This window comes from Scyliorhinus torazame, chromosome 30 (assembly GCF_047496885.1).
Source record: "Scyliorhinus torazame isolate Kashiwa2021f chromosome 30, sScyTor2.1, whole genome shotgun sequence".
NCBI lineage: Eukaryota > Metazoa > Chordata > Chondrichthyes > Carcharhiniformes > Scyliorhinidae > Scyliorhinus > Scyliorhinus torazame.
The window spans coordinates 5,552,477-5,561,318 of NC_092736.1; positions in this window are offsets into that span (position 1 = coordinate 5,552,477).

Consider the following 8,842-nt stretch of genomic DNA (forward strand, 5'->3'; position numbering starts at 1 on the left):
AGTGAGAGTCAGTGTGTGTGGGACCCGTACCCCATTGAGAGTAAGTGTGTGTGGGACCCGTACCCCAGTGAGAGTCAGTGTGTGTGGGACCCGTACCCCAGTGAGAGTCAGTGTGTGCGGAACCCATACCCCAGTGAGAGTCAGTGTGTGTGGGTCCTGTACCCCAGTGAGAGTCAGTCTGTGTGGGACCCATACCCAGTGTGAGTCAGTGTGTGTGGGACCTGTACCCCAGTGTGAGTCAGTGTGTGGGACCCATACCCCAGTGAGAGTCAGTGTGTGTGAGACCTGTACCCCAGTGAGAGTCAGTCTGTGTGGGACCCGTACCCCAGTGAGAGTCAGTGTGCGTGGGACCCGTACCCCAGTGAGAGTCAGTGTGTGTGGGACCCGTACCCCAGTGAGAGTCAGTTTCTGTGGGACCCGTACCCCAGTGAGAGTCAGTGTGTGGGACCCGTACCCCAGTGAGAGTCAGTGTGTGGGACCCGTACCGCATTGAGAGTCAGTGTGTGTGGAACCCGTACCCCAGTGAGAGTCAGTGTGTGTGGGACCCGTACCGCAGTGAGAGTCAGTGTGTGTGGGACCCGTACCCCAGTGAGAGTCAGTGTGTGTGGGACCCATACCCCAGTGAGAGTCAGTGTGTGTGGAACCCGTACCCCAGTGAGAGTCAGTGTTTGTGGGACCCGTACCCCAGTGAGAGTCAGTGTGTGTTGGACCTGTACCCCAGTGAGAGTCAGTGTGTGTGGGACCCGTACCCCAGTGAGTCAGTGTGTGTGGAACCCGTACCCCAGTGAGAGTCAGTGTGTGTGGGACGCGTACCCCAGTGAGAGTCAGTGTGTGTGGAACCCGTACCCCAGTGAGAGTCAATGTGTGTGGGACCCGTACCCCAGTGAGAGTCAGTCTGTGTGGGACCCATACCCCAGTGTGAGTCAGTGTGTGTGGGACCTGTACCCCAGTGTGAGTCAGTGTGTGGGACCCATACCCCAGTGAGAGTCAGTGTGTGTGAGACCTGTACCCCAGTGAGAGTCAGTCTGTGTGGGACCCGTACCCCAGTGAGAGTCAGTGTGTGTGGAACCCGTACCCCAGTGTTAGACAGTGCGTGTGGGACCGTTACCCCAGTAAGGGTCACTGCGTGTGGGACCCGTACCCCAGTGAGAGTCAGTGTGAGTGGGACCAGTACCCCAGTGAGAGTCAGTGTGTGCGGAACCCATACCCCAGTGAGAGTCAGTGTGTGCGGAACCCGTACCCCAGTGAGAGACAGTGCGTGTGGGACCGTTACCCCAGTGAGAGTCACTGTGTGTGGGTCCTGTACCCCAGTGAGAGTCAATGTGACTGGGACCAGTACCTCAGTGAGAGTCAGTGTGTGTGGAACCCGTACACCAGTGAGAGACAGTGCGTGTGGGACCCGTACCCCAGTGAGAGTCAGTGTGGGGGACCCGTACCCCAGTGAGAGACAGTGTGCGTGGGACCCGTAACCCAGTGAGAGTCAGTGTGTGTGGGACCCGTACCCCAGTGAGAGTCAGTGTGTGTGGGACCCGTCCCCCAGAGAGAGTCAGTGTGTGTGGGACCCGTACCCCAGTGAGAGTCAGTGTGTGTGGGACCCGTACCCCAGTGAGAGTCAGTGTGAGCGGAACCCATACCCCAGTGAGAGTCAGTGTGTGTGGGTCCTGAACCCCAGTGAGAGTCAGTGTAAGTGGGACCAGTACCCCAGTGAGAGTCAGTGCGTATGGGACCCGTACCCCAGTGAGAGTCAGTGTGTGTGACCCGTACCCCAGTGAGAGTCAGTGTGCGTGGGACCCGTACCCCAGTGAGAGTCAGTGTGTGTGGGACCCGTACCCCAGTGAGAGTCAGTGTGTGTGGGACACGTACCCCAGTGAGAGTCAGTGTGTGGGACCCGTACCGCAGTGAGAGTCAGTGTGTGTGGGAACCGTACCCCAGTGAGAGTCAGTGTGTGTGGGACCCATACCACAGTGAGAGTCAGTGTGTGTGGAGCCCGTACCCCAGTGAGAGTCAGTGTGTGTGGAACCCATACCCCAGTGAGAGTCAGAGTGTGTGGGACCCGTACCCCAGTGAGAGTCAGTGTGTGTGGGACCCGTCACCCCAGTGAGAGTCAGTGTGTGTGGGACCTGTACCCCAGTGAGAGTCAGTGTGTGTGTGTCCCGTACCCCAGTGAGAGTCAGTGTGTGTCGGACCCGTACCCCCGTGAGAGTCAGTGTGTAAGTGTCCCGTACCCCAGTGAGAGTCAGTGTGTGTGGGACCCGTACCCCAGTGAGAGTCAGTGTGTGTGGGACCCATACCCCAGTGAGAGTCAGTGTGTGTGGGACCCGTACCCCAGTGAGAGTCAGTGTGTGTGGGACCTGTACCCCAGTGAGAGTCAGTGTGTGTGGGACCTGTACCCCAGTGAGAGTCAGTGTGAGTGGGACCAGTACCCCAGTGAGAGTCAGTGTGTGTGGGACCCGTACCCCAGTGAGAGTCAGTGTGTGTCGGACCCGTACCCCAGTGAGAGTCAGTGTGTGTCGGACCCGTACCCCTGTGAGAGTCAGTGTGTAAGTGTCCCGTACCCCAGTGCGAGTCAGTGTGTGTGGGACCCGTACCCCAGTGAGAGTCAGTGTGTGTGGGACCCATACCCCAGTGAGAGTCAGTGTGTGTGGGACCCGTACCCCAGTGAGAGTCAGTGTGTGTGGGACCTGTACCCCAGTGAGAGTCAGTGTGAGTGGGACCAGCACCCCAGTGAGAGTCAATGTGAGTGGGACCCGTACCCCAGTGAGAGACAGGGCGTGTGGGACCGTTACCCCAGTAAGGGTCACTGTGTGTGGGACCCGTACCCCAGTGAGAGTCAGTGTGAGTGGGACCAGTACCCCAGTGAGAGTCAGTGTGAGTGGGACCAGTACCCCAGTGAGAGTCAGTGTGTGTGGAACCCGTACCCCAGTGAGAGACAGTAGTGTGGGACCGTTACACCAGTAAGGGTCACTGTGTGTGGGAGCCGTACCCCAGTGAGAGTCAGTGTGAGTGGGACCAGTACCCCAGTGAGAGTCAGTGTGTGCGGAACCCATACCCCAGTGAGAGTCAGTGGGTGCGGAACCCGTACCCCAGTGAGAGACAGTGCGTGTGGGACCGTTACCCCAGTGAGAGTCAGTGTGTGTGGGACCCGTACCCCAGTGAGAGTCAGTGTGTGTGGGACCCGTACCCCAGTGAGAGTCAGTGTGTGTGGGACCCGTACCCCAGTGAGAGTCAGTGTGTGTGGGACCCGTTCCCCAGTGAGAGTCAGTGTGTGTGGGACCCGTACCCCAGTGAGAGTCAGTGTGTGTGAGACCCGTACCCCAGTGAGAGTCAGTGTGTGTGAGACCCGTACCCCAGTGAGAGTCAGTGTGTGTGGGACCCGTACCCCAGTGAGAGTCAGTGTGTGCGGAACCCATACCCCAGTGAGAGTCAGTGTGTGTGGGTCCTGTACCCCAGTGAGAGTCAGTGTAAGAGTGACCAGTACCCCAGTGAGAGTCAGTGCGTGTGGGACCCGTACCCCAGTGAGAGTCAGTGTGTGTGACCCGTACCCCAGTGAGAGTCAGTGTGCGTGGGACCCGTACCCCAGTGAGAGTCAGTGTGTGTGGGACCCGTACCCCAGTGAGAGTCAGTGTGTGTGGGACCCGTACCCCAGTGAGAGTCAGTGTGTGTGGAACCCGTACCCCAGTGAGAGTCAGTGTTTGTGGGACCCGTACCCCAGTGAGAGTCAGTGTGTGTGGGACCCGTACCCCAGTGAGAGTCGGTGTGTGTGGGACCCGTACCCCAGTGAGAGTCAGTGTGTGTGGGACCTATACCCAAGTGAGAGTCAGTGTGAGTGGGACCAGTACCCCAGTGAGAGTCAGTGTGTGTGGGACCCGTACCCCAGTGAGAGTCAGTGTGTGTGGGACACGTACCCCAGTGAGAGTCAGTGTGTGTCGGACCCGTACCCCCGTGAGAGTCAGTGTGTAAGTGTCCCATACCCCAGTGATAGTCAGTGTGTGTGGGACCCGTACCCCAGTGAGAGTCAGTGTGTGTGGGACCCAGACCCCAGTGAGAGTCAGTGTGTGTGGGAACCGTACCCCAGTGAGAGTCAGTGTGTGTGGGACCCGTACCCCAGTGAGAGTCAGTGTGTGCGGAACCCATACCCCAGTGAGAGTCAGTGTGTGCGGAACCCGTACCCCAGTGAGAGACAGTGCGTGTGGGACCGTTACCCCAGTGAGAGTCACTGTGTGTGGGTCCTGTACCCCAGTGAGAGTCAGTGTGAGTGGGACCAGTACCCCAGTGAGAGTCAGTATGTGTGGAACCCGTACCCCAGTGAGAGACAGTGTGTGTGGGACCCGTACCCCAGTAAGAGTCAGTGCGTGTGGGACCCGTACCCCAGTGAGAGTCAGTGTGTGGGACCCGTACCCCAGTGAGAGTCAGTGTGCGTGGGACCCGTACCCCAGTGAGAGTCAGTGTGTGGGACCCGTACCCCAGTGAGAGTCAGTGTGTGTGGGACCCGTACCCCAGTGAGAGTCAGTGTGTGTGGGACCCGTAACCCAGTGAGAGTCAGTGTGTGTGGGACCCGTACCCCAGTGAGAGTCAGTGTGTGTGGGACCCGTACCCCAGTGATAGTAAGTGTGTGTGGGACCCGTACCCCAGTGAGAGTCAGTGTGTGTGGGACCCGTACCCCAGTGAGAGTCAGTGTGTGCGGAACCCATACCCCAGTGAGAGTCAGTGTGTGTGGGTCCTGTACCCCAGTGAGAGTCAGTGTGTGTGGGACCAGTACCCCAGTGAGAGTCAGTGTGTGTGGGACCCGTACCCCAGTGAGAGTCAGTGTGTGTGGAACCCGTACCCCAGTGTTAGACAGTGCGTGTGGGACCGTTACCCCAGTAAGGGTCACTGTGTGTGGGACCCGTACCCCAGTGAGAGTCAGTGTGAGTGGGACCAGTACCCCAGTGAGAGTCAGTGTGTGCGGAACCCATACCCCAGTGAGAGTCAGTGTGTGCGGAACCCGTACCCCAGTGAGAGACAGTGCGTGTGGGACCGTTACCCCAGTGAGAGTCACTGTGTGTGGGTCCTGTACCCCAGTGAGAGTCAATGTGACTGGGACCAGTACCTCAGTGAGAGTCAGTGTGTGTGGAACCCGTACACCAGTGAGAGACAGTGCGTGTGGGACCCGTACCCCAGTGAGAGTCAGTGTGTGGGACCCGTACCCCAGTGAGAGACAGTGTGCGTGGGACCCGTAACCCAGTGAGAGTCAGTGTGTGTGGGACCCGTACCCCAGTGAGTCAGTGTGTGTGGGACCCGTCCCCCAGTGAGAGTCAGTGTGTGTGGGACCCGTACCCCAGTGAGAGTCAGTGTGTGTGGGACCCGTACCCCAGTGAGAGTCAGTGTGTGCGGAACCCATACCCCAGTGAGAGTCAGTGTGTGTGGGTCCTGAACCCCAGTGAGAGTCAGTGTAAGTGGGACCAGTACCCCAGTGAGAGTCAGTGCGTATGGGACCCGTACCCCAGTGAGAGTCAGTGTGTGTGACCCGTACCCCAGTGAGAGTCAGTGTGCGTGGCACCCGTACCCCAGTGAGAGTCAGTGTGTGTGGGACCCGTACCCCAGTGAGAGTCAGTGTGTGTGGGACACGTACCCCAGTGAGAGTCAGTGTGTGGGACCCGTACCGCAGTGAGAGTCAGTGTGTGTGGGAACCGTACCCCAGTGAGAGTCAGTGTGTGTGGGACCCATACCACAGTGAGAGTCAGTGTGTGTGGAGCCCGTACCCCAGTGAGAGTCAGTGTGTGTGGAACCCATACCCCAGTGAGAGTCAGAGTGTGTGGGACCCGTACCCCAGTGAGAGTCAGTGTGTGTGGGACCCGTCACCCCAGTGAGAGTCAGTGTGTGTGGGACCTGTACCCCAGTGAGAGTCAGTGTGTGTGTGTCCCGTACCCCAGTGAGAGTCAGTGTGTGTCGGACCCGTACCCCCGTGAGAGTCAGTGTGTAAGTGTCCCGTACCCCAGTGAGAGTCAGTGTGTGTGGGACCCGTACCCCAGTGAGAGTCAGTGTGTGTGGGACCCATACCCCAGTGAGAGTCAGTGTGTGTGGGACCCGTACCCCAGTGAGAGTCAGTGTGTGTGGGACCTGTACCCCAGTGAGAGTCAGTGTGTGTGGGACCTGTACCCCAGTGAGAGTCAGTGTGAGTGGGACCAGTACCCCAGTGAGAGTCAGTGTGTGTGGGACCCGTACCCCAGTGAGAGTCAGTGTGTGTCGGACCCGTACCCCAGTGAGAGTCAGTGTGTGTCGGACCCGTACCCCCGTGAGAGTCAGTGTGTAAGTGTCCCGTACCCCAGTGCGAGTCAGTGTGTGTGGGACCCGTACCCCAGTGAGAGTCAGTGTGTGTGGGACCCATACCCCAGTGAGAGTCAGTGTGTGTGGGACCCGTACCCCAGTGAGAGTCAGTGTGTGTGGGACCTGTACCCCAGTGAGAGTCAGTGTGAGTGGGACCAGCACCCCAGTGAGAGTCAATGTGAGTGGGACCCGTACCCCAGTGAGAGACAGGGCGTGTGGGACCGTTACCCCAGTAAGGGTCACTGTGTGTGGGACCCGTACCCCAGTGAGAGACAGTGTGAGTGGGACCAGTACCCCAGTGAGAGTCAGTGTGAGTGGGACCAGTACCCCAGTGAGAGTCAGTGTGTGTGGAACCCGTACCCCAGTGAGAGACAGTGCGTGTGGGACCGTTACACCAGTAAGGGTCACTGTGTGTGGGAGCCGTACCCCAGTGAGAGTCAGTGTGAGTGGGACCAGTACCCCAGTGAGAGTCAGTGTGTGCGGAACCCATACCCCAGTGAGAGTCAGTGTGTGCGGAACCCGTACCCCAGTGAGAGACAGTGCGTGTGGGACCGTTACCCCAGTGAGAGTCAGTGTGTGTGGGACCCGTAACCCAGTGAGAGTCAGTGTGTGTGGGACCCGTACCCCAGTGAGAGTCAGTGTGTGTGGGACCCGTTCCCCAGTGAGAGTCAGTGTGTGTGGGACCCGTACCCCAGTGAGAGTCAGTGTGTGGGGGACCCGTAACCCAGTGAGAGTCAGTGTGTGTGAGACCCGTACCCCAGTGAGAGTCAGTGTGTGTGGGACCCGTACCCCAGTGAGAGTCAGTGTGTGCGGAACCCATACCCCAGTGAGAGTCAGTGTGTGTGGGTCCTGTACCCCAGTGAGAGTCAGTGTAAGAGTGACCAGTACCCCAGTGAGAGTCAGTGCGTGTGGGACCCGTACCCCAGTGAGAGTCAGTGTGTGTGACCCGTACCCCAGTGAGAGTCAGTGTGCGTGGGACCCGTACCCCAGTGAGAGTCAGTGTGTGTGGGACCCGTACCCCAGTGAGAGTCAGTGTGTGTGGGACCCGTACCCCAGTGAGAGTCAGTGTGTGTGGAACCCGTACCCCAGTGAGAGTCAGTGTTTGTGGGACCCGTACCCCAGTGAGAGTCAGTGTGTGTGGGACCCGTACCCCAGTGAGAGTCGGTGTGTGTGGGACCCGTACCCCAGTGAGAGTCAGTGTGTGTGGGACCTATACCCAAGTGAGAGTCAGTGTGAGTGGGACCAGTACCCCAGTGAGAGTCAGTGTGTGTGGGACCCGTACCCCAGTGAGAGTCAGTGTGTGTGGGACACGTACCCCAGTGAGAGTCAGTGTGTGTCGGACCCGTACCCCCGTGAGAGTCAGTGTGTAAGTGTCCCATACCCCAGTGAGAGTCAGTGTGTGTGGGACCCGTACCCCAGTGAGAGTCAGTGTGTGTGGGACCCAGACCCCAGTGAGAGTCAGTGTGTGTGGGAACCGTACCCCAGTGAGAGTCAGTGTGTGTGGGACCCGTACCCCAGTGAGAGTCAGTGTGTGCGGAACCCATACCCCAGTGAGAGTCAGTGTGTGCGGAACCCGTACCCCAGTGAGAGACAGTGCGTGTGGGACCGTTACCCCAGTGAGAGTCACTGTGTGTGGGTCCTGTACCCCAGTGAGAGTCAGTGTGAGTGGGACCAGTACCCCAGTGAGAGTCAGTATGTGTGGAACCCGTACCCCAGTGAGAGACAGTGTGTGTGGGACCCGTACCCCAGTAAGAGTCAGTGCGTGTGGGACCCGTACCCCAGTGAGAGTCAGTGTGTGGGACCCGTACCCCAGTGAGAGTCAGTGTGCGTGGGACCCGTACCCCAGTGAGAGTCAGTGTGTGGGACCCGTACCCCAGTGAGAGTCAGTGTGTGTGGGACCCGTACCCCAGTGAGAGTCAGTGTGTGTGGGACCCGTAACCCAGTGAGAGTCAGTGTGTGTGGGACCCGTACCCCAGTGAGAGTCAGTGTGTGTGGGACCCGTACCCCAGTGATAGTAAGTGTGTGTGGGACCCGTACCCCAGTGAGAGTCAGTGTGTGTGGGACCCGTACCCCAGTGAGAGTCAGTGTGTGCGGAACCCATACCCCAGTGAGAGTCAGTGTGTGTGGGTCCTGTACCCCAGTGAGAGTCAGTGTGTGTGGGACCAGTACCCCAGTGAGAGTCAGTGTGTGTGGGACCCGTACCCCAGTGAGAGTCAGTGTGTGTGGGACCCGTACCGCAGTGAGAGTCAGTGTGTGTGGGACCCGTACCCCAGTGAAAGTCAGTGTGTGTGGGACCCGTACCCCAGTGAGAGTCAGTGTTTGTGGGACACGTACCCCAGTGAGAGTCAGTGTGTGTGGGACCCGTACCCCAGTGAGAGTCAGTGTGTGTGGGACCCGTACCCCAGTGAGAGTCAGTGTGTGTGGAACCCGTACCCCAGTGAGAGTCAGTGTGTGTCGGACGCGTACCCCAGTGAGAGTCAGTGTGTGTGGAACCCGTACCCCAGTGAGCGTCAATGTGTGTGGGACCCGTACCCCA